Source organism: Nicotiana attenuata, unplaced genomic scaffold, assembly GCF_001879085.1.
Source record: "Nicotiana attenuata strain UT unplaced genomic scaffold, NIATTr2, whole genome shotgun sequence".
Classification (NCBI taxonomy): domain Eukaryota; kingdom Viridiplantae; phylum Streptophyta; class Magnoliopsida; order Solanales; family Solanaceae; genus Nicotiana; species Nicotiana attenuata.
In genome coordinates, this window is record NW_017672272.1 from 1 (window position 1) to 27191 (window position 27191).

The following is a 27191-nucleotide window of genomic DNA, read 5'->3' on the forward strand; positions in this document are numbered from 1 at the left end:
ACCTGAGGCTAACGGCTGCTTTAACGCATAAAGGTTGTGGTGGTACACATTGAGTTTTTTTTAATTTATGTACATATGACAGTCAGTAATATAGCAACTTTATCTATGGTTTAGCATTATATGCGCATTATGTTTTATTTCTCGGTTTCTTGTTATTTTAATACTACAACTGGGCAAAATAAACGTAGCAACTTAACATAATGTAAATCCGATACAACTAATGAAAATACTTGACATGGAAAACACAAAGATAAAATACTCACTCAACACATACATGTGTTTTTTAGTCACTACCGCCCATTATTCTCTGCTCCAACCACTTAAATTTCTCTTCCATCTGATTTTTTCCTTCTTCCGCCTCTTGTAGTTTCTCCTGCAGTGCTTCAATTTCTTGTTGCATTTCAGAGATCTGGCGTTGGTATTCAGCATTCATATTCCAAACATACTGCAAACTTGATTTGTAGTAATCCTAGTTAATGGGTTCATCATACCATTCCTCAAATATACAATGATTTCCGTCGTTGCCTCCAAACCTGTATAGACACATCCAGTATCTGCGCCCAACGTTACCATCGGACCAACATGCCTTCATAATCGCATGTGCCAGAATAGCACCTTGGTGCGTCATTGCATCCAAAATTTGTTAATGCAAGAAAAATGAAAAATTTATGGAAAGTTTTGCTATTTGTTTTGGTTAAGCGCAGATAATAACTAAAATGCGCTAGTCATTTATAGGCAAGAGAAAAACACATAACGTGGTAATGTAACCGTGCTATGCTCCGCAAGCTAATGATTCTTTACGGTACAATACAACTTTTGCAGAAGACAGCTTTTCTAGACCGACAGCTTTATCAGTTCGACAAGACAATACACAAAACGTGGTATGTAACCGCGCTATGCTTCGTGTGCTAATAATTCTTTACAGTACAATAATGCTTTTCCAGAAGACAACTTTTCCAGAACGGCAGCTTTTTCAGGTCGACATGTAACCGCCCTATGCTTCGTGTGATAATAATTATTTCGGGTATAAGAAAGCTTCTTAAACTAAACCAAGTCATAAGTATTTCAAAGACCTTTTGAATAAACATTACAACATCCATTAAAAAATGCCACTACGTGTATTAATGTTAAATATCAAAAGATTATTTTGAAGTTTTTTTTAAATGGATTTATGCTAGATTGTTGTACTGAAGTATTAATGTTAAATATCAAAAAGATTTAACAGCAATGGAAACATAATTTTATTTCATACATTCTTCAAGATAAACAAGTACATACACTTATTACAACCACATTACGGAAACAAACACTACGTGTATCCTTAATAGTTGGGCACATTAGATGAACTTCCACCAGGAGCTGGATTACCACCGCCACCTAAACCAGCTGAAGGACATTTACGACGGTCGTATCCTGTTTGCGAGCATATGCCACGTTTACGTGCATAAACGGTATCACCAACATCCATTTGGTTCCGTATACGCGTTCTTTTTTGCACTTGAAGCTTACGCAAATACTCATTGTTACACACCATTTTAAATGATTTCGGCGGCCAAATAATGCTCAACACCCACTGGCTGCAACTGCCCACTATATGTTTTTAAGTATGCAGCAAGACTATATTCCTTAGTAACATACCGGGTTGCCGCGAAACCTGTATGTTGAAAGTACTTCATGGCATGTGAGCACGACATGTGGTAGATGGACCATTTACCACAAGAACACAACCTGCTAGCTTCATTTACGGTGTATGTATTATTCCCCCGGTTTTGATGGATAGCGGTGCGAACTTCAAAAATATTTCGATCGTTGCAATACTGTAAAAATGAATGCTAATATGCTCGCCTCCTGTATTTCTCAAATTTTTTCATTGGTATTGGCATAAATTCAATACCCCTCTCCATCAATTCTGATGCACCTCTATGCCTTTCAACAAACCTCTCCGCCATCTGTATGAATGACATCCGCACCATGGCAGTGACAGGCAATCCACGTGCAGATTTCAATAACCCGTTGAAAGACTCTGACACATTTGTAGTCAGGGTTCCCCATCGTCTGCCGCCATCTGCATGCAATGTCCACTTGTCAAGCTCATGTCGCATCAACCAATAGTAGGCTCTTTCGTCTTCCTGCCTGATCGATTCCATGCGCCTCCTGAATTTGCACTCCTGGTGATCAGTTGCAACCATCCACATTAAATCATGCAAGTCCTTGACGGGATGTGCCTTCTGGAAATTGGACTTCAGGTGCTTCACACAGTAACGGTGGTATGCATACGGTTCTTGCCATTCAGGCAAATGCTGTACAAAACTTAAAATACCGCCATGCCGAACAGATATTAGACAAATACCTGAACGTTGTTTGACAACATGCTCCTTCAAGTGGTTCAAAAATAGTGTCCACGTCTCTTGGCTTTCATTGTCACAAATAACAAAAGCTAGGGTAAATATTTGTCCATTACCATCTGTTGATACAAAATATTTCCCTCATATTTTTAATTATACATATATACTTTCGAAATAGTGTACATGCATTGCCATTGGATTTACAAGCATGCACAAGTATTTTTCATAATTTTTTCTACAATTTTTAAAGGCTTTAAATCAATTTATTCTTGAATTCTTATTGTATAAATATCCAATAATTATCCTCCATATTATTTTATGATGATTTAATCATCTAAATTCACCATTTTATGCCAACATAGTGTTTAAATATTTTTATTGTATTTTTCATAATTACATTTGCATTTTTGGCTAAATTGCACATCCTTGCAATAATAACCCATATTAGTGTATAATTACATTACTTATGCATAAAATAATTTTTTATATTTTTAAAACGTTAAATGACTATTTTAAATCATTTTAGTGCACAAAGAGTATTTTTGGTACTCATTTATCATTTTTATAAATTATTTATTTGTTAAAATTGGATTTTAAAATATGGTCCACTTTTTTTATATTTAAAATCGGACCAACCCCTAGCCCAATTACCTGAAATGCACCAGCCCAAACCAAATGACCCCCTAACCCAATAACCCAATCGGTGACCCGTTTCTATACCCGACCCAAACCCCTTTTAATCCTGACTGTTGATTTTTCGAGATCAACGACCCCCATTCATCCTTCCCTTTTAATTAACCACTCCTAACCCTAACCCCTCATTCTTCTAAACCCGCCGCCCTCAAACACTCCTCTTCTCTCCTCTGAAACCCTAGCGCCGTCACCCCTAATCCCTTTTGATTCCAACCAGATATGGATTCAATCGGGGATTTTCTTACCTTATTGATCCTTTCTCGCTATTGGCTACTCGTTTATGGCATAACATAATTGCTTGCCTAACATGGCAAGCCGAATTTCCTCATTGCGGACCAAATCTGGTTCGAACCTTCACTCATTTTTCATCTATGTTCATCTTCGCCTCTTTATGGTATGAATCTCTGAGATTTGGTTCGATTCTTCATTTACCCCAAAGCTGGGGTTCAGATCTTTTCAAGATCTGTTATAGTTTTTCTATTTTGTTTACTATTCCCGTATATCTATCTATGTGCATTTTGTTGTGATTTTTATTTTATTTTCCCTAAAATTAGGGCTCAGATCTTTTCAGATCTGTTATGGTTCTTATTTCTGTTAAACATTTTTTCTTTAAATGTTTCGTATATCCGTCTATGCGCATTTTATTTTGAATTTCCTTTGATTATTTCTGACTAATTTTACTTACCCAAAATTTAGGGTTTTCGATTATACTTTTCTTTCAATGATTCCGCCTATCTATTTCTATGCATCTTCATTACAACTCTTGCCGTTAATTGTTGACTAATTTTACTTACCCTAAACTTAAGAGGTTTTCGATTCTTCAAATCTGTTTGATTCTTTAATTGCTTGATAAAATCTCCGTCTATATGCTTATACGCGTCTCTTTACCTATGGCTTACTGTAAATAGAGTTTCGAGTTTTCTTTCCTTAAGTTAATTGTTAGATGCTTTCCTTGATTGATTATTGCCATATTTGTGTGCCCTAGTCCAGTGCTATTTAAACCCCTCCCCCATTCCCCTTTAGACAAACTAAGAACTCGAGTATTTCTCACTACTGAAAACTATATACTATACTGTTATTCTATTTTGATTCCTGGCCGGCTGGAAGCCAAGGCCAGAAAATCTTTCATTATTTGCTGCTGTTGATGATCATTGCTGCATCATTAAACTTCTTTCCGTTTCATCTGACCTAGTATGTTATTGAAACTTCCCTACCGTGTCACTTGTTCAATATGCTACTATTATTAGACTCATTGCTCTGTGTGTTTAGATATGTTTAAACTCAGTGAAATAATTGATGAAACCTATTTAATTGTGTGTAATTTAAGACTGCTATTTGATATTAATTGTGTTTTGACACTGATTCACCATGTAGACTCATTATTTTGTTGCTAAGTCAGTTGTCATGTTATTAATTGATCTTGTGCTCACCATGATGTATCCTCTTTGTTAATGTTTATTGATAACTTATGTGCCTACTGACTCATGATTGATCTCGCATGACTTATCCTAATCTGAATTCTTTATTGCCTTTGTGAAGCATGTTTAGAGATTGGTCTTTATCATCTTGTTTCAAACTTGTTAGTTTCATTTCTGTTTAGTTTTAAAGTGTTTGTCTCTGTTTCTGTGTGTGATTCTATCCCTTGGCCTTTCTGGTGTAAGCACTGCTCAGGGTCCCTATGAGACCCTCGTGAACTCTGACACACCAGGATTTGGTCCATAATTTTCCTTGAATTGATTCTGATCTTTCTACTCTAGTGTGAGCACTACTCGGGGTTCGTGAAGCCCTTGGGAACTCTGACACACTAGAGAATTGGGTTTGGTCTGCTTATCCTTGAAACAAAGGTGATTCAGTCACTGGGGTCACTATGAACATTGGCTTTTTTGGAGTTATTGTGGATTGAAAGGCCTGGCCTATTCAGATGTTTTTGGGCCTGCTGCAAGCTTCCTATAGTCTACACACTTTATAATTTATTCATTTGATTATGGTCTGTAATAATTATTTGTAATGAAAATTGGGGGTTATAATAAAATTGGGAAATGGGTTTATTTGATATTCTGTATAAAATGGGTAGATAACGTGCCTATAGGTTTTTTACTATTATATGTTAGATAACATGCTCATAGGTTTTACTTTACGCCCAGAAATTATACGCTGAAAACTTGTCAAAATATTTACGTCTGTCATCGCATGTTAGATCACCTGCCTATAGGGATTTCGTTCTGGATCAAATAAGTACTGTCTATTCTGCTTCGCCTGATTAGATACCATGCCTATAGAAAGTACAATAATCAAGTTCAACTTGCAACATATTAAATCTGCTTCTGTAGAAATCATGGCTATAGGTTTTAATTAATTGTCACACTCGCCTGGCTAACATGCATATCTATAATGGTAGTTTCAAAGTAGAATACATGCCTATAGGGATAACTATCACTTGTGCCAAATATTAAAACTGGATTCAACATGGTGTCTTGCTAAGTACCACTAGAAGCATGCTTATAGGAGTAACTAAATCTGAGTATTTCTGTTGTCAACTGTCGAGAAAATCACATAGATAACCTGCCTATAGGTTTAAACGCTTATAATTGAAATCAATAGGCAATTACGGAATCACCTAGAAATTACTTTCATAATTTGTCAGCATGTTCAATATCCAAAATCACGTAGAAATCATGTCTATAGGATCCTAACAACCTTAACTGTTATGCCAATCTATTTGCGTGCATTTGCTGCCTGACGTGTGGAGGCTAAATTGAGCCTTTATCTGCTCTTGTATGAAAAATCCAACTTGTTTTGTATGTCGCCTAGTTTTACAATTTTGAGCAACCTAAGATGAGTCTAAACCATCCAAAATAGAAGTCCTAATGCCTCCAGGACCATAGGTAAAGGACGGATAGTGCACGCATAGGATACGAGCTAGAAATGATTAGAGCGCTTTAAGTAAATAACTTAAAGATAGTAATCGGGTAGCAGGAGATGATAGTCTGTGCCCGCTGAATAATATGAGTAACACCTCACCTTGTGGGAGTTACGAAGTATTATTTATGTTGCATGGGGTGATCCTTTAGGCTAAAAAACTTAGGACCCCCCAATCCCTATTAAATAATTCCCTCGCTTCTTTATTAGACTAATTCACATAATTGAGTTCGGCCAGGACCCACAGTTGTAGACCTCGAAGAGTGCCTAACACCTTCTCTTCGAGGTAATTTTGAGCCCTTACCCGATCTTTGGTGGCGCAACTAGTCAAACAGAGTTATCTGCAAAATAGGTGCCCTATCGCACCTTAATCCGTTAGGTGTCGACTCTCTCTTTTAACACGCTTCCTTAAAAGAGTTGTCAATGTTGAAACCCGATTTCGCGAGAAAAAGGGGCGCGACACCATCTACTGCAACGGCGATCAACAGCCTAATATCATACTTTCCATAGACATGAGTGCCGTCTATGGATATTGCCGGCCGGCAATGCACAAAATCATCAATTGTTGGTTTGAATGCCCAGAACACGTATCTGAATATATATTTCGGTATTCCCGGATTCCGCTCAAGCTTCCATTCAACAACAGTCCCGGAGTTGAAGTGTTGCAATGCGGCCATGTACCTGTGTAGAGATGCAAATGACTTATCCCAGTCACCGTAAACAATTTCAAATGCATGTTTGCGCCCGAGAAATGCCTTTCTTTTTTGTAATGGTAGCCCTATATTCCTGGTGGAGAGATGTAATACACTCTTTGATCTTGTACCTTATGGAGCCTTCAATGTGTGGAATCAAGACAAGAGAAATTAAGTCAACATCCAAGTTAAAGTGATTCCCACTGAATGTGTCCATTTTACAATTGTGGGTGCCAATGTATTTACCCACAACCCACATATTTGTTTTCTTCTTCCTCGCACGCAGCATCCAATTACAACCCGTAAACCATCTATGGCAAACAACCTTGTATACATCCAGAGATGACTCTCATACCAACATCTCACGGCACTCTTTTACACTGTGCATTTTCACTGCCCTGATTAGGCGTGCCTTATCAGGAAAAAGCATGTCATTTGACAACACTGTTGGTCTAGATTTATCCCACATTACTGTCCGAATTTTGTCAATATCCCTTGTGAGGGCATCCACATCCGGCATACTTGGCAAATGATCAAGGTAGGGAATATGCCTTTAATGAAACTGTTGGCCCAAGTAAAGGTGAAGTTTTGAAGACTGACAAAGGAACTCAGACATGGACCAGGTCCATCTTGTGAAGCACAATTATGATCAACTCAAACATGTGAGATGCACATGAAGGAGATAAACCTATCATATCAGAAGTGTTATCTCCTGATCATGATCGAAAAGGTTGCATATTGGATAAGGAGAAAGACTCCTTACACAAACAGAACACGGTTTAGGAAAAGGATAGAGTTAGAGTATGAGATCAACTAGAAATCTTCCACCAGGGAAGAGTAGCGTCCGTATCCTAGTCAATCTCTAATTGCTAACTCTTTAAATATTAGTGTTGTTCTCTTTTACAGGCAATGCACATAAGCAGAAGTTAAATGTGAATTGAGAGCAAAATAGCAAGGCATTTTTGCAAGTAATTTATGTGTGATTCAAGCGTGCAATCCTGAAGCTACTTGAACCAGATAGAAGAACCGGTTCCAAGTGTCTATCTTTTATTCTAGTTCAACTGTAGTAGCTGATTTTACATTGTACCTTTCAGCTTATTTAGAAGCAATTGTATTAGGTACTTAGAGTTTTCAAGTTAGAGTTAACTTGAAGTTGTCGCAACAGTTGAGGTTGTGTGCCACAACGGGATTAGAGTTAATCCTAGGTTTACAAAAGAGTTTTTGTAAATGCAGTTTTTGGCTCAGTGATTTTAGTGGAGAGTTTGGGAAAATCCTACTGGAAGGTAGGTCGTGGTTTTTTCACCTTTTGAGCCAGGTGTTTTCCACGCAAAATCTATGTGTTCTTTATTTTCTATAGTTATTATTCCACGACAGTAGTAGTTGGAACACATAGAAGAACAAGGTCCTTCTATAATCAAGTTAAGCGAAAATTGGGTACCACACAAATCACCCCCCTCTTGTGTGGTATTGACGTATAAAACATCAATTGGTATCAGAGCGGGTTATCCTTGAAGAGGCTAACACCTTAGGAACAGATCAAGATGATTGCACCACCTGGAAACTGGGAAGGACAATCCACTCTTATGCCTCCACTCTTTAATGACCAGTACTATTCCTGGTGGAAGAACATGATGAGAGACCACATCATAGGAGAAGACTATGAACTTTGGAATATTGTTACTGATAGTCCCTTGGCTACTACAAAGAAGAATGCTGAAGGAGTGGACGTGCCAAAGACGAGAGCTGACTGTACTGCTGAAGATTTGAAGAATTGGGAAAAGAATGCCAAGGCCAAGAAATGGCTTGTGTGTGGACTAGGTCCAGACGAGTACAGCAAAATTCAAAGCTGTACTACTGCTAAGGAGATCTGGGACACTCTACAAGTGGCCCATGAAGGAACTCCTCAACTAAAGAGATCAAGAGGAACACTGCTGTATTCTCAATATGAGAACTTCACCATGAAGGAAGGAGAGACCATCCAAGAAATTTACACAAGGTTCACAACACTAACAAATGAACTTAAGTCTCTTGGAAGAATTATCCTTGAAGAAGACAAGGTTGAGAAAATCTTGACAAAGGGTCTTGCCAGTAACTTGGGAAAGCAAAATCACTGCTATTCAGGAATCAAAGAACATTGCTACTCTCAAGTTGGATTAGCTGATTGGAAATCTCACTACCTATGAACTGTGAAGGCAAACCATGAAGATGGATGCACCCAAGAAGTAAAGAAGCCTGGCTCTCAGAATAGCTGAAGGTGCAGACTTAGAGGATGATGAAATGTCAATGATCACAAGGAATTTCAAGAAGTACCTAATGAGAGGAAAGGGTTCCTCAAGAGGTGCAACCTTCAACAAACCAAGGGCTCCTGAAAAACAGGCCAACGAGGGCTACTACAAATGTGATAAGACTGACGACATGCTCAAGAATTACCCTCAGTGGGAACTTGAATGGAAGAAAGAAAGGGCTGAACGAAGAAACAGGAAGAAGGAACAGGTCAACCCAAGAAGAACAAAGGATCAACAAAGGCTATGGTTGCTACTTGGGGAGAAAGCTCAGATGAGGATTCAGAAGATGAAGCTGGAGATGAACAAGCACTTATGGTCATTGGAGAATCAGACGATGAACAAGAGGTAAGTGTGATTCATCTCAAAGACAAGATTAAATTTTTGTCTAAAGAAAAGCTATCTGAATTACTGCTAGACTTCATTGATGAGTCTGAGGTCATAAACAATGAGAAGGAACGGCTGTCTAGGGAATGTGTGATCCTAAAAGCTAAGTGCAAAAATCTGGAACTCGGGGCTAGTGAAAGTGATAGTAAAAATACTGAGTTGAAGAACTAGGTTCATGAACTTGACACCACTATCTTAGAACTTAGATCTGAAAATTTAAAATTGAAATTAGGAACAGGTAAAAAGAAAGCTGATCACACACACCTCACCTTAGAAGAAAATCTAGGAAAAATGAAGGATGAGTTGTACAAGAGAGATGAGCAGATAAGAGTCCTAAAAGAAGATCTAGGCAAGGTGAATCATGAACTAGACAGAACTTGCAAATGGAATAAGTCCTCTGATACACTATCCTGGCTACAAGAGCACCGCAGTAGCAATAAGAGAGGACTTGGCTATGGGACCCCAGCACCTAAGTGGGATCCCAAAAGTAAGTACATTACACTTCCTGAAAACAAAATCTGCACACACTGTGGCAAGACTGGTCATTACAAAAGTGAATGTAATGCAAAAGAAAAGGCCAGTCAAAAGAACAAAATCTTTGTTCAAGAGAAAAATGGGCTGCCTGGATGGGCTATAAAGAATTTAATTCACCCCTTTGCCTATAGAAAGGGACCCAAACTAGTTTGGGTTCCTAAGACTAACCCCTGATCTCGTTTTGCAGGTCCAAGTGAAGGGAAGTAGCCAAATATGGTACATGGATAGTGGCTGCTCAAAGTATATGACTGGAAGTAAGAACCAGTTCCTTTCACTTGAGGACCTAAAAGGAGGTAATATATCCTTTGGAAATGGGAAGAAATGTGAGATCATTGGGGTTGGAAAGGTAGGTAAGACAGACTCACATTCCATTGAGAATGTCTACTTGATAGATCGCTTGAAATATAGCCTAATAAGTGTATCACAACTGTGTGACAGAGGTAACCTGGTAGCATTCACCTTTACCAAATGTTTTGTGATTAATCTTACCACTGACAAGATTGTTTTGCAGGGAAAAAGAGTTAACAATATTTACATTGTAGATCTGTCCACTCTTTCAGAAAACGAACTCACTTGCTTAAGTGTGTTGGACAATGATCCCCTCCTATGGCAGAAAAGACTTGGTCATGCAAGTCTAAATCAACTCAACAAATTAGTCTCCAAGGACCTGGTGATAGGATTACCTAACATCAAGTTCAAGGAAGACAAAGTTTGTGAGGCTTGTGCAAGAGAAAAGCAGGTAAGATCCTTTTTTAAAAGCAAGAAAGTGGTAAGCACGACCAGGTCGATGGAACTGGTTCATATGGATCTTTGTGGTCCAATGAGAAATTAAGCAGAGGTGGTAAGAAATATGTGATGGTACTTGTTGATGATTACTCTAGGTTTACTTGGGTATTGTTTTTAACATCTAAGGATGAAGCATTTGACATGTTTACTACTTTTGTTAGAAAAACTCAGAAACAACTAGGTAATCAACTTGCATCAATTAGGTCTGATCATGGAACTGAATTTGAAAATGCTAAGTTTGTTGAATTTTGTGATGAGCATGGTATAGATCATAATTTATCTGCCCCTAGGACTCCTCAACAAAATGGAGTAGTTGAAAGAAAGAATAGGACTCTTGAAGATATGGCTAGGACTATGCTTCTTTCTAGTAAACTGCCCCATAGCTTCTGGCCAGAAGCTGTAAATACTGCATGTTGCATCATTAATAGGTGCATGACTAGACCTCTTGTAGAGAAGACTCCCTATGAGTTACTTAAAGGGAGAAAACCAAATATATCCCATCTTAGGGAATTTGAATGCAAGTGCTTTGTGCACAATAATGGAAATGACTCCCTAGGTAAGTTTGATCCCAGAAGTGATGAGGGAGTATTCTTGGGATATTCTTCACATAGCAAAGCTTAGAAAGTGTACAACAAAAGAACTTTGTGTGTAGGAGAAAGTGTACATGTAGTTTTTGATGAAAATAACATTCTTCCTGAGAGACAGGAACATAAAGATGAAGCTATTGGGCTGGTAAAAGAATTGAGTTAAGTCACAGCTCAAGCTGAAGCTGCACCAAAAGAAGGAACAAGTTCTTCCATCCAGGGCAACCTGACAGGGGGAACTGAACAAAGAAGAAGTGAATCTAATTTCCAAATGGAGCCTGTCCATGAGCCTGTTCCTCAGCAACAGAACATGGGAGAAACTCCAAACAGAAATAAGTTGGTTGTGAAACCTTACAAGTATCAAAATTCTCATCCCATTGAGAACGTCCTTACTGATCCAACTTCTGGACCAGATCTCAATTAAAGAATCTGTGAGCTTTCGATGCATTCTTATCTCTTATTGAACCTAAAAATGTTGTTGAAGCTTTGCAGGATGCAGACTGGGTGAATGCAATGCAAGATGAACTCAATCAGTTTGAAAGAAGTCAAGTGTGGTATCCGGTCACAAGACCCAAGGACAGATCAATCATTGGCACTAAATGGCTACTTAAAGGAAGAAGTCTTTGTCAAACAACCTCCAGGGGTTGAAAGTAAGGAGTGTCCAGATCATATATACAAAATGGACAAGGCCCTATACGGACTGAAGCAGGCTCCTAGAGCATGGTATGAAAGCCTATCCAAATTCCTGCTTGAACATGGATACAAAAGAGGTAAGATTGACAACACTCTATTCTTGAGGGAAAAAGGTAAGGATCTACTAGTAGTACAAATATATGTCGATGACATAATTTTTGGGGCAACCACTGAAAAACTGAGTAAGGAATTTGCTAAATTAATGGGGAGTGAGTTTGAAATGAGTATGATGGGTGAACTTAACTTCTTCTTAGATTTACAGATCAAACAAAACCCAAATGGAACCATGATCCATCAGCAGAAATATGCAAAAAAGTTGATTAAGAAGTTTAAAATGGATGAATCAAAAGAAATTGACACACCCATTGCAACAGCTACCAAATTAGACATAGATGAACCTGGTTCATCTGTTGATCAGAAGTTGTATAGGGGTATGATTGGTTCACTTCTATATCTTACTGCTAGCAGACCTGACATTGTTTTTAGTGTAGGGCTTTGTGCTCGTTTTCAGGCAAATCCTAAGGAATCCCATTGGACTGTTGTCAAGAGGATACTGAGATATTTGAAAGGCACTACTGACCTTTGCCTTTGGTACCCTAAAGGTAGTAACTTTAATCTAGTAGGATATGCTGATCCTGGCTATGTAGGTTTCCTTGTGGATAGGAAAAGCACCTCAGGTAAGGCTCATTTTCTTGGTTCATGTTTGGTATTATGGGCCACTAAAAAGCAGAATTTAGTGGCTTTATCCACTGCGGCTGAGTATGTTGCTGCTGCCTTTTATTGTGCTCAACTGTTGTGGATCAAACAGCAGCTGATGGATTTTGGCATTGAAGTTAGTTGCATCCCTATCTTTTGTGATAACACTAGTGCTATTAGTATGACTAAGAACCCAGTTCATCATAAGAGGACTAAGCACATAGATGTTAGACATCACTTCTTAAGGGACAACTATGAGAAAGGATTGATTACTATAGAATTATATGCTACAGATAAACAAATTGCAGACATATTTACTAAAGCACTGAGTAGAGAAAGCTTTGAAAGGAACAAGTTAGAATTATGGATGATTAAGATCACCTAATGGGACCAGCTCAAAATGCACAATGAACAAAAATTTTTTAAAAAAAAATCTTTTTTGTCTAGGAAATCTGGAACTTGTGTAAATATCTAGATTAATTTTTACTCAGTTTCATACTGTAAATAGTATACTCCTGTGACATGTGTTGATATGACTCACTGATCTCTAACAAAATTTTCTCTATTTTGGTAAATTGAGGCATGATCAAGAGGATTCTAAATAAAAAACCTGGTTCATCAGTATTGGTTCATTTGAATAACGAGGTATGTTTTCTATACTCTACACAATTAGAAATATAAATATTTAAATCATGAGCAGAGTCCTACCTATGTTCAAAAAACATCAGAGAATCCTATCCTTTTATTTTTTAACCAGTTCCGTCTCTACTAGAATTCTCACCACATAAAATGCCTAAAATATAGGGAAGCTTAACCGTTCATTCAACCTGAAATTTCAGGTTGATTAGACCTCTAATTGATTGCAAAAAGCTACCGTTAGTCATTAAATAAGTTTCTCTCTTTAAATAGCCATCATCACCCTCATTATTCCAAACCGTCAAAAATTTTTCACTCTCAATTGTTCTCTCTTCCAAAAGCCTAACTCACAAACTCTCTCACGAAATCAGTTACAGTGTCCAACCCTCAAGACAATCCAGGCACTCCTCCACCACCCTCCCCTTCTGGTTCCTCCACACCTCCTCCACCTAGTACAAACCCCCAGCCTAAGAAAAGACGTGTTAAAATGCTCGCTCAAAAAACTGTAGCCACAGGTGCACTGTCGAAGAGATTGAACACACAATTGAAGGCTACCTAAGCCCAAGAATCTGAACACTCGGACGATTCCTTCAAGTCTGCAATTGAGGGGGAAGGACCTGCGTCTTTTGACTTTGAGAGGATTCCGAGTTCCCCTTCTGAGGTACGTTCTGTATTGCTGAAAGTGTAGAAAATAGGTTTGTTCTTGTTGGGTCTGTTAGAGATGTGAAAATGCCTAAATTGAGAAGGAGAGGAGGTAAAAATAAAAGTGAAAAAGAAAAAGAGAAAGAAGGTGCAAGCTGTGATGTGAGGGGAACATGGGTAGAAGTGGTTGCTTCGTCACCCACCTCTGAGACGATTAGACCAGCAATTTGTGGGGCTGAAGATGAAATTGTAGGAAAAAGTGGCAAGAAAACAGGGGGAAGTGGATTAGGAGAGGCTGCTGAGGATTTGGTAAATTTAAGTTCTCATGTGGATGAACCTGGTTCATCTGTTGAAGAAACCCTACCAGATCTTCTGAAGAAAGTAGGTGCTAGTTATAATCCCAAGAAAAGGAGAACTCCAACGCCTAAGATTTCAAGCACTACAAAGAACACCAAGAAAAGAAAGGCCAATTCCCCAACAACTGCTGAAATTCCCTTGCCAAAGGGGAGAGCCACAAGAAGTATGGTGAAACAGAGTGAGAGTGAATTACAAAAGGCTTTGGCTGAAAGCAAGAAGAAGATGATAGATAAAGGAAAAGCCAAGGTTGTAGAGCCTTCTGAGGGTGTTGATGTTGAGAAGATGGAACAGGTCCATCAGGAGGAACTTACAACTGTGGAGGTTCAGACCCCCAAGCCTAAAAAGACCAAGACCTCTTCAAAGAAGTCTCCATCAGAGTCTAAGGCTGCTGAATCTTCATTGGCCAAAAGGACAAGGTCTGCAGTGAAAAACAAACCAGTTAAAATTGCTGAGGATGAAGAATGAAGTGGTGAAGAAGAGAGAGAGTTTGATGGTGAACAGGACAAGCTTGCCAAGTTTGGCAAGAGAAAAATTCTGAAGGGTAGATTGCTGAAAGATTGGTGGAACTAGGAATGGTTCGATTGATTGATGCACTAGCTGCTCAGGGCTGGAAGGACATGGTCCTTCAGATGGATGGAAGGCTAGCTAGAAATGAAATCACTGAATTCATGGCCAATGTAGAGGTCAAGGATGGCAGAGTTACCAGCCAAGTGAAAGGAGTTCTGGTGACCTTCGATGCAGAGAAGCTGGGTGAGATTCTTGACATCCCTGCTGAGGGATATGATGACTACACTAGGCAAAGATGGCCCAGTATGGATTCCCTTACTTCTGCCCTTGAAATCACTAGAAGATTCTGTGATGTTGAAGAAGTGAATGAGGCCAAGTTTGTGCACAAGAGTGAAATGAAGCCACAACATAAAGTCCTCTTTGAATTTGTCAACAAGTTCCTACTACCCAGACAGAAAAGAAGGCACATTGCCAACTATATGGACTTAGTTCTGATGGAGTGTCTTGAAAGTGGAAGACAAATCAACTGGTTTGCATTCATCATCAAGCTACTGGACAGGGTTATCAATGGCTCCAAGGCCCATGTCACCCCTTATGGATTTATTCTGACTACTGTTCTGGATCGGTGCAAGGTGCCTCTGAAGAAGTGGGAAATGGCCACAAGCAAGGACCATTTTGGCATAAATACTTTGATTGCTTGTGACTATCTAGTCACTGCCATTCCCAATGAACCTGGTTCATCCAAGAAGACACCTATCAATAGTAAAATCAGGGCTCTGGTTCAGGAAAGTGGGGCCAAGGATGCTAAGATAGCTAGGCTAAAGGCTCGCTTAGCAGAGGTTGAATCTGAGAGGGATGCTCTCAGAACTGAGCTCACCAAGGAAAATGAGAAGAATGGTGGCATTCTTCAAAATATGTTGAACCTTCTCCAAGCCCAAAACCAACCCTCTAGCTCCCCCAAGCCTTAGGACTTCTAGCCTTCATCTCCTGAACCTGTCTAGTACCACCAGTGACCCAGATTAAGGATTTCTCTTTCTTTTGCTCATGTTTTGAATATTTTTGGTTTCTTTTTGTGGATTGTGGTAGCAACATATCTTCTACCAATGATATCTACTGTTTTTGCTCTTGTTGATTGTTAATATTTCCTTGATAGTTTGAAATGTTTGCTTGATTACTGATGATTAATCCATGATTGCACTTGCAGTTGCCCCAGTGGCCATGAGTAATTGTTAAAATTCTGGGACTCACACTTTGTTTATGCAACTTTTCGATGATGCCAAAAGGGGGAAGAGATATTGTGCTTTGTATATTTTGAATAAGTGATGTTTATAACCTAATGAACCCGGTCCTTGATGATAAGTAAATTTTTCTAACTTTGTATTGATGAATCAGCTGAGTTATGACAGGGCCTAAGTGAGTGAGAAGCACAGAGTTTTTAATCATCAAAAAGGGGGAATTTGTTGGCCCAAGTAAAGGTGAAGTTTTGAAGACTGACAAAGAAACTCAAACATGGACCAGGTCCATCTTGTGAAGCACAGTTATGATCAACTCAAACATGTGAGATGCACGTGAAGGAGATAAACCTAACATATCAGAAGTGTTATCTCCTAATCATGATCGAAAAGGTTGCATATTGGATAAGGAGATAGACACCTTACACAAAGAGAACACGGTTTAGGAAAATGATAGAGTTAGAGTATGAGATCAACTAGAACTCTTCCACCATGGAAGAGTAGCGTCTGTATCCTAGTCAATCTCTAATTGCTAACTCCTTAAATATTAGTNGTCAAATTTCTCAGACAAAATCACGATTATCGTCAAATATGTTGCGGCTAGAACTGAACCCGCCAAGATGATCCTGTCTTGAACCTCGCTCTGATACCATTTGTAGGACCGAAAAAATCAGGTGTCATGCGGAAGATAGCAAAGCAAACCTTGAACGACGATAAGTCCAACAACAAAGAGAAATCTACCAAAAGAGACACAAATATTTAACGTGGTTTGGTCAATTGACCTACGTCCACGGCGGAGATGAGCAATCCATTATAATAAAAGAGAGTACAAATATCGAGAGAACAACCTCACGAAGAGGCAAACACAAGTGACACACTAACTCTTGTTCCGTAAAGTTCCCCCCTAAACAAGTCTCTCAAGCCCCCATATGGCTACATTGTGGATGATACTGAATGAGAAGGACGGATCTTCAATTTATAGAACTCCAAACCTTTTCCTACTAGAAAAGGGACTAGCCAAATATGGAAGAATTATATTTTCCCTCTAGGAAAAGAAAAACCCAATTATGGTAAATATGTTGTCCTTTCCTTCATGAGATAGGAAAACCAATTATGGTAAGAAAATCTGGACAAACACTTAACATCAACATGGGCGGAGGGAAGGGGGTTCGAAAATTCGAACACTCTTCGTCGAAAATTATATTATTTTTATAAGGTTAAATTCTGTACATATATTTATATATTAGATGACAAATTTTTATTGGCTTCTCTATATGTTTATTTTATTTTTTATTCTCTTTGGTAGAAATTCTGCCTACTCCACTGATACTGCCACTCAAGCCCTACTGCCTTCGATAATATGATGGATGGACGAAAAAACTTCGTCGAACAATAGTTTTAAAATTTGTATAACGTTTTTGTAATGTAAAATGGACTTTACGTGATTGTCTATAAAAAGAGTTCTAACACATTCAAAATTTATTTTGGGCATTTGGCCATTCAACAACATCACCACCCTTATAATTTAATCCTACCATGTAATCGATTCGTCTATTGAAAAAGATTATAAGAAAAGGTAGGCCAGAGCATGAAGCGTCTGGTGACACCCCAAGGAGATGTACTATAGGCAGACACAGGTATTTTCATAACTCGATCTCGTGAACTATTAGTTACACGGAGATAATTTTTCCGTTGCTACAAGTCTCATTCATTTTAAAGATTATACACACAAAAAAAAAAAGGGACAAAGATTATACGTCAATATAAGACAAGAAACGACTAGTTAAGTGACCACTGTTGCAGCAGTCCGACTCGCACTTGAAGCTGTAAATTTACACTCTCAGCTTCTATATTTTATTTCTTCAAGTATCTTATTACAACTATATACATATAAGAAATGACGACCCAACTACATATCTGATACACCTCTGGTTATGTAGTTGCTGCCATTAGCCGCATTCTCCACAGACTTCACAACAAAAACTAATACACTCAAAACAAGCAAGTGCTGTACAAAGCTGTGCTAAAGTAACAGCACATCGATCATTTACCCGAGAACAGAACTGTATGAAACACATGCAACAGCAACAGTCACATAGTTTGCCGCATAAGCTTGAAGCAGCTGCAAATACCATTTCTGAAGTTTCATGCAATTTGGGTTCTGCTGCTTCCACAGGAAGATTGTCTACTGTGGCCTTCAAGTTGCCGAAACCCAAACCTAGCGCTCGAAGGTATATGACTTTCTTGACATTCAAGTCCGAGGTCTTCTGCATATCCATTCCATCACCATAGTTTCATGAAAAGTGCAGGAACAAATCAGCATTTGAAGGCTAAAGAATTGGTGGAAGACGGGTCGGATGTGTGTTTTGCACTTATCACTATATCTCCTCGAGCAAACTAGGAGTATTATATTATAGATGTTTGCTTAAATCTAATCCTGGCCTTCCAGGGTAGGGGTAAGGCTGCGTACATCCTACCCTCCCCATGCCCCACTTGTGGGATTATACTGAGTGATTGTTGTTGTTGTTTACTTAAATCTAATCACTACCACAAAATTCTGGTCTCGTCAATTAAAGCGAGAGGCTTAATTTTCATTAACAGATTCCTTATGTAAGCTTAATGCATTATTGCAGTTTAGAAGATTATGATAATCATGGACATACAGAAAACACAAGAAAGCTAATTTACATGTACAGAAGTATATGTCCAGTTATAATTACCTCATACTGGTCAAAATGATATACGAATCAGATCATTTTTAAATGATAAAGGGCTTTAAATCAAGCAAAAGTCAAACTAGATATTGACAAACCAATCAAACCAAAGCATACCTCATCCGTTACCTCTAATTTAGAGGTCTGCCTCTCCTTTTTATTTTCTACCAAAATCAAGTTGGTATACTCCGAAGGTACTCCTGTTTGCAAGCTCAATTTCACAACCTAGAAGCAGAAATATAGTTTAAGTGAGCATAATACCATAAAGAAAAAGTAATATTAGTGATTTTCACACAAAGATTGTTGGCCCAAGTAAATATGAAGTTTTGAAGACTGACAAAAGAACTCAGACATGGACCAAGTCCATCTTGTGCAGCACAGTTGTGATCAACCCAAACATGTGAGATGCACGTGAAGGAGATACACCTAACTTGTCAGAAGTAATATCTCTTGACCATGATCGAAAAGGTTGCATATTGGATAAGGAGAAAGACTCCTTACACAAAAAGAACACGGTTTAGGAAAATGATAGAGTTAGAGTATGAGATCAACTAGAACTCTTCCACCATGGAAGAGTAGCGTCTGTATCCTAGTCAATCTCTAATTCCTAACTCCTTAAATATTAGTGTTGTTCTCTTTTACAGGCAATGCACATAAGTAGAAGTTAAACGTGAATTGAGAGCAAAATAGCAAGGCAATTTCGCAAGCAATTTATGTGTGATTCAAGCGTGCAATCGTGAAGCTACTTGAACCAGATAGAAGAACCAGTTCCAAGTGTCTATCTTTTATTCTAGTTCAATTGTAGTAGCTGATTTTACATTGTACCTTTCAGCTTATTTAGAAGCAATTGTATTAGGTACTTAGAGTTTTCAAGTTAGAGTTAACTTGAAGTTGTCACAACAGTTGAGGCTGTGTGCCGCAACGGGATTAGAGTTAATCCTAGGTTTACAAAAGAGTTTTTGTAAATGCAGTTTTTGGCTCAGTGATTTTAGTGGAGAGTTTGGGAAAATCCTACTGGAAGGTAGGTTGTGCTTTTTTCACCTTTTGAGCCAGGTGTTTTCCACGTAAAATCTTTGTGTTCTTTATTTTCTGTAGTTATTATTCGCGACAGTAGTACTTGGAACACATAGAAGAACGAGGTCCTTCTATAATCAAGTTAAGTGAAAATTGGGTACCACACAAATCACCCTCCCCCCCCCCCCCTCTTGTGTGGTATTGACGTATAAAACATCAGAAATGGCACGTGGGACTCGTACACTCTTGGTCTAACGGGAGGTGGAGCATGCTCCCTAGTCAAATCAGGTTCGACATTCTCTTCCTCCTTACCATCACCCTCGTCAGGGAAGGGTGTGTTATCTCCAGACTCATCGGCATTGTTGTCATATCACTATTCTCTTCCTGACTCTGTGCATCTGCCAGATCCCAAGTAAATACGTCGTCTTCGGGCAATTGAGTAAGGACAGGACCATCAAGTTGCTCGTTTTCACTACACAACCAATGAAATAATGAGTTACTGAAATTGGTCCAAACAATACATATAACTTTATATATTCACTTACAAATTATAATATGTTGATATCACATGATGCACATTATCTTGTTGATGCTGACTCCCGGTTGGACCACTATGATCCAACACATCAAAACTAGGCATATTCCAACTGGTCGTTGGTTCATAACTTGTAAAATTCATATCTGGTCGGTACCCCCTGTGGAATATATGAGTGTTAATACAAATACAATACATAAAAATATACATCGTAACACAAAGGAAATTGAAATTTACCACTCAGCTTGTGGATTATGTATACTAGGGGAGAAATTATTTCCTCGCTCCTCATTCGCCCATGGAGATAAGTTTAGATCCAGCAAAACACTTTCAGCCGGAACCTATTCGGCTAAAACTGCTCCAATATAACCACCCGATTATTGAGGGATTTCCCTACTTTGCGCAACCTCATTATTGCGAATGTATTCAGCCTTGACGTACATTTCCAATAGTTTTATCACAATAAATTCCCGTATTCATCTGGAGTCCTAAAAAATCTCTCAGAGTTTCATCGACTTCGATGTTAAACTCAGCATAACAATCAACCCCTTGCGGAGTCACAGAATACGGATATCTTCCGGTTATTTTAAGATTCACCGAACGTTTGCTCACACTCATTTTTTTACATAATAATAATACCAATATATCGTACTCCATTGTAAGTGACAACTTAACATGAGATCGTGGAGATAAACTATAGTTTACTGAGTTATTCGCCACCACAGCCTCACCCCCACCCCTCAATATAATGAAACCCTAATTCTTCGCTCTTCAGACATTATTACAAAATGCAAAACAACTTAACAAAGAAAAGTTTCACAAGACTTAGAATATTTCTGAATGGATTTTTACAAAATCCTTAACGTCCTTAAATAAGGGAAAACCCAGTCCGGGGGTTCAATTATTTGAGGTATCGCGTTTTAGCTTAAGACGCTATACCCAGTTGAATTGTTGTTATTTCAGTTAAGCCTAGACGAATTATTTGTGGGCCCACATAATATATATAGCGTCTTAGTGAAAAATGACATATATATAGCGTCTTTTTAAAAGACGCTATACTTAACTGGCCAAACGGCCGTTAAGGTATAGCGTCTTTTAAAAAGACGCCATATATATTTTGGTCACTATATTTTTTTTTCCACATATTTTTGTTCTTTGAGTCCAAAAGAACTGTGATGACCCAAAAGGTCATCACTTGTTTTAGAAACAAATTCAGTATTCCGAGGCCTAAAAACCTCCTTTTTACCTCACCTCGATTTGCGTGCGTGGTCCGTACCTATATCCGGAAAGTCTTCCATGTGAAAATATGAGAAATAGAGATTTCTAGATTTAACATTTGATTATGGTTGACTTTAGTCAATATTATGAGCAAACGGACCCGGATCCGTGTTCCGATGATCCCGAGAGGTCCGTAGAAAAATATGGGACTTGGGCGTATGCCCGGAATCGAATTCCGAGGTCCCTAGCCCGAGAAATGAATTTTTAAAGAAAATTGTTTTCTGGAAAAATATATGAGTTTTTGGAAATGAAATGTGTTTGAAATTTGATGGTATCGGGCCTGTATTTTGGTTCCGGAGCCTGGTACAGGTCTTATATGTAGTTTAAGTTGAGTCTGTGAAATTTGGTAAGAAACCGACTTGAAATGACGTGAATCGGACCTTATTTTAGAAAATTGGAAAAAATTTGATGTTCTTAAGTGATTTCATGATTTTAATGCTAAATTCATAGTTGTTGATGTTATTTTAGTGATTTGAATGCACGAACAAGTCTGTATGATGTTTTTAGGTTGGTGTGCATGTTTGGTTTGGAGCCCCGAGGGCTCGGGTGAGTTTTGGATAGGCCATGGGGTGGAATTTTAACTTAGGAAATTTTAGGTTTTTCAGCTGGTATGATCAAGTCTGCAGGCTTTGCAAATGCGAAGCCTCACTCGCAATTGCGAGCTCGCAAATGCGACAAAGCCTCGCAAATGCAAAATTGGACTTGGGCAGCCTTAGTCGCAAATGCGACTCTTCAATCGCAAATGCGATTTCGCATTTGCTAACGGTCTATCGCAAATGCGAAGATGACCGGAAATTTGACTTGGTCGCAAATGCGACATTATCTTTGCAAATGCGAAACTGCCAGTTTTCTGAAGGGTTCGCAATTACAAACCCTGGTCGCAATTGCGACATCAGAGACCTGTAAATTCATGAGTTAGACGCATTTGAACCATTTTTCACACTCTTTCAAAAGCAAAACACTCTTGGGCGATTTTTCAAAGACAACTTCTCTTCCAAATCAATTGTAAGTCATTTCTAACTCGTTTTCTTCAATCTTTAACATCTTTTCACATGATTTCAACTCAAAATCAAAGGTTTTCATGGGGGAAAATGGGTGTTTTGGTAGAACCTAGGTTTTTCAAATTTTGGGGATTTGAACCTCGATTTGAGGTTCGATTTCAAAACAAATTGTATATTTGAGTTCGTGGGTGAATGGGTAATCGGGTTTTGGTTCGAACCTCGGGTTTTGACCATGTGGGCCCGGGGTTGATTTTTGACTTTTTGGGAAAAACTTTAGAAAACTTATTTTCATGCATTAGAATTGATTCATTTAGCATTTATTGATATAATTAAGTAACTTGTGGCTAGATACGAGCGAATTGGTGGTGGATCAAGAGGTAAAGCGATAGTTGAGGCTTGAATTGTGTTCGAGGCATCGAGGTAAGTGTTTGGTCTAACCTTAGCTTGAGGGATTAGGAGTTGTGTCCTATTTGCTATGCATTATTTGTTGAGTACAACGTATAGGCATGGTGACGAGTATCTATACGTTGGTGTCAAGCATGCCCTTGAGTCTTATGTTATGATTAATGTGACTCCATTTGTATTGTTCACGTGTAATGTGATAATTGCTATTGTTGAGCAAGGTTTGTGGAAAGAATATTGGTATTCGAACAGTGAAGAGCGTTGGATCAAGTTGTGAAGCGAATTATGAAAGAATAATTGGCAACTGAACCTTATGGAGAATTGGCTCAAATTGTGAATCGAGTTGTGAAGTAAATGTGAAAAAGAGAAAAGGATTATGGTATTGTTCCCTTGCCAGGACGTTGTTGCTTTTAATATTGTTCCCTTGCCGGGATGTTGTTATTTTTTTTGGTATTGTTCCCTTGCCGGGATTTTATTATGATATTATTGTGATTTCATTTATTTCCTTGCCCTTATTGTTTGTGATTGTTGTTTGGGTGAGGAAGAGTGTTAAAGCACGAAGGGTGATGCCGTGCATTGTTTTTGTGAGGAAGAGTGTAAAGCACGAAGGGTGATGCCGTGCCGCACGATGTACAATTTCGTGCCTTTATATGAGTGATTATATGAGGTAAAAGCACGAAGGGTGATGCCGTGCCAATTATATTGATTTTCATGGTGAGGATGAGAGTAAAAGCACGAAAGGTGATGCCGTGTACTTGTCCTTGATTTTCCTGATTATACTGATAATTGAGTTATGGTGTTCTTCACGTTTACTTACTTATTTCCTGTTGTTACTTGATTTTATTGTGATGTTATTGATTCCCTTGCCCAAATTGCTCTGTGATTGTTGCTTGGGTGAGGAAGAGTGTAAAGCACGAAGGGTGATCCCGTGTATGATATTTGTGAGAGAGTGTTAAAGCACGAAGGGTGATGCCGTGCATTGTTTTTGTGAGAGAGTGTTAAAGCACGAAGGGTGATGCCGTGCACTTGTCTTTGATTTCCCGATTTTTATTGATAATTGAGTTATGGATTTATCTACATTAAATTGTTGGTTTTCTGTGATACTTGTTGTACCCCGCAGCATGATTCCCCCTGTCTATCTTCAATCGAACTGTGGTGATCCTTATATTTACTTGTTGTCCTTCTACTATTTTTCGATGTCCCCGCAGCATGTTTTTCCCCCTCCCATCCGTAACTGTACATTTCTGCTTTTATTTTCCGTTGTACGTGATTTAACTGCAAGGGTTTAATTGGTAGTCTGGTCCTAGCCTCGTCACTACTTCGCCGAGGTTAGGCTAGGCACTTACCACCACATGGGGTTGGTTGTGCTGATACTACACTCTACACTCTTTTGTGCAGATCCCAGTGCTGTAGATTTCGGACCGCAGTGAGATTGCTGCTTCTTGTTCATCAGGCGACCTAAGGTAGTCCTGCAGGCGTCCGCAGGCCTTGGCGTCTCCTTCTATCTATTATTCCTGTTTCCTTCTTGTATTTCCAGAGACAGTGTTGTATTATTTCATTCAGACCTTTATTTGTAGTAATCTTAGACAGTCTATGAAGTTGTGACACCAGTCTTGGGTTGATTTGTTATGGAATGGTATTAGCAGCATTATAAAAACTTGAAATTAAATCTTCCGCTTGTTAAATTTTGTTGATTATTAACTGTTGGTTTATAACTATTAACCAATTTAAAAAAATGGAAACAAGGCAAATAATTCAGTTGATAGGCTTGCCTAGCTTTCACTAGTAGGCGCCATCACGACTCCCGAGGGTGGGAAATCCGGGTCGTGACAAGTTGGTATCAGAGCTCTAGGTTACATAGGTCTCACAATTCACAGACAAGCTTAGTAGAGTCTGAGGGATCGGTACGGAGACGTCCTTATTTATCCCCCAGCGGCTACAGAGTTAGGAAAAACTTCACATCCATTCTTTCCTGTCGTGCGACTTGAATTCTCAATACTAGTTGAACTTCCACTCTTGTTCCTTCACGAGTGGCGAGGGAACGTACCGCTTCTTCAGCCGAGCAGCAGCACAGACCGGTGTTAGATCAGCTACGTCTTCGGAGTCTTTGTGGAAGTTAGATAGGTTTCACCAAGCTCTTCACTACTACTCTTGGTGGTACATCTTTTGAGGATCCCTAGGATTATTTGGACAGTTGTCATGAGGTTCTCAGGAACATGGGGATAGTGGAGACCAATGGGGTCGACTTTGCTGCTTTTCGTTTGTCTGGATCCGCCAAGGCTTGGTGGAGAGATTATTGTTTGGTTAGACTAGCTGGGTCACCAGCTTTGACTTGGGATCAGTTTTCTCAGTTGTTTTTGGAGAAGTTTCTTCCTATCACTCTGAGGGAGAGTTATCGAAGGCAGTTTAAGCGTCTCCAGCAGGGTTTTATGACTGTTACTCAGTACGAGACCAGGTTTATTGATTTGGCCCGTCATGCTCTTCTTATACTTCCCACTGAGAGAGAGAGAGAGAGTGAGTGAGTAGGTTTATTGGGGGACTCGTCAGCCCGCCCAACCAGCTAGAGGTGGAGGTGGAGGTGCTAGAGGTGGAGGTAGAGGTATTAGAGGTGGAGGTCCGGCCGCTAGAGGTGGAGGCCAGCCAGCAGCAGGCCGTCCCAGAGATGTAGTTCAGAGTGGTGGGGCCCAGCCCCGATGTGATGCTCTTCCAGCCAGACCTGAGGCTGGGGCTTCCAATGCAGTTATCACAGTGATTCTTTGAGTGCTCCTATTAATGTGTCTACACCGGTGGGTGATTCTATTGTGGTAGATCGTGTTCATCGTTCTTGTGTAGTTGTGATTTGGGTCTTGAGACTCGAGTAGGTTTGTTATTTTTGGATATGGTTGATTTTGATGTCATATTGGGGATGGACTGGTTATCACCTTACCACGCTATCTTGGACTGTCATGCCAAGACTGTGACCTTAACCTTGCCGGGGTTGCCTCGTCTTAAGTTGAGAGGGACTCCTGGTCATTCCACCCATAGTGTTATCTCATATATGAAGGCTCGGCGCATGGGTCAAGAAGGGGCGTTTGGTCTATTTGGCATATGTTCGTGATTCTTAGTGCCGAGGTTCCTTCTATTGATTCTGTCCCTGTTGTTCGTGAGTTTCCTGAGGTTTTCCTTTCAGACCTGCCGGGTATGCTACCCAACAGGTATATTGACTTCTGCATTGATTTGGCTCCGGGCACTCAGCCCATTTCTATTCCGCTGTATCGTGTGGCCCTGCCTGAGTTGAAAGAGTTGAAGGAGCAGTTGCAAGACTTGCTTGATAAGGGTTTCATTAGGCCTAGTGTCTCGCCTTGGGTTGCGCCGGTGTTGTTTGTTAAGAAGAAGGACGGATCAATGGGAATGTGTATAGATTACTGGCAATTGAACAAGGTCACAATCAAGAATAAGTACCCATTGCCGAGGACTGATGATTTGTTTAACCAGCTTCAGGGTGCCCAGGTGTTTTCTAAGATCGACTTGAGATCTGGCTACCATCAGTTGAGGATTAGGGCATCCGATGTCCCTAAGATAGTTTTCCGCACTCGGTACGGGCATTATGAGTTCTTGGTGATGTCATTCGGATTGACAAATGCCCCGGCAGCTTTCATGGATTTGATGAAGTGTTCAGGCCTTACTTAGATTCTTTCGTGATTGTCTTCATTGATGATATTTTGATTTATTCCCGCAGCCGGGAGGAGCATGAGCAGCATCTGAGAGTACTTTGAGATATAGTCAGTTGTATGCCAAGTTTTTGAAATGTGAGTTCTAGTTGAGTTCAGTTGCATTCTTGGGTCATGTGGTATCAGCAGAGGGTATTCAGGTAGATCCGAAGAAGATAGAGGCAGTCAAGAACTGGCCTCGACCCACATCAGCTACAGAGATCTGGAGTTTCTTGGGTTTGGCAGGCTATTACTGTCGGTTTGTGGAGGGGTTTTCATCTATCGCAGCCCCGATGACCAGGTTGACCCAGAAGGGTGCCCAGTTCAGGTGGTCAGACGAGTGTGAGGCGAGCTTTCAGAAGCTCAAGACAGCTTTGACTACGGCGCCGGTGTTGGTTTTGCCCATAGGTTCAGGGCCATATACAGCTTATTGTAATGCATTTCGTATTGGACTTGGTGCGGTATTGATGCAGGGTGGCAAGGTAATTGCTTATGCTTCGCGTCAGTTGAAGATTCATGAGAAGAACTATCCAGTCCATGATTTGGAGTTAGCAGCCATTATTCACGCGCTGA

General features: G+C 39.5%; 1 long non-coding RNA gene across 1 annotated transcript; it reads right to left on the reverse strand.

The window, feature by feature from the left end:
* Positions 1–17724: 17724 nt before the first annotated feature.
* LOC109212551 lies at positions 17725–18952 on the reverse strand. Its single transcript, XR_002065885.1, has 2 exons — positions 18817–18952; positions 17725–18252 (listed from the first exon to the last, which is right to left on the reverse strand). It is a non-coding gene; the product is annotated as an uncharacterized LOC109212551 (long non-coding RNA).
* Between the last annotated feature and the right edge of the window lie 8239 nt (positions 18953–27191).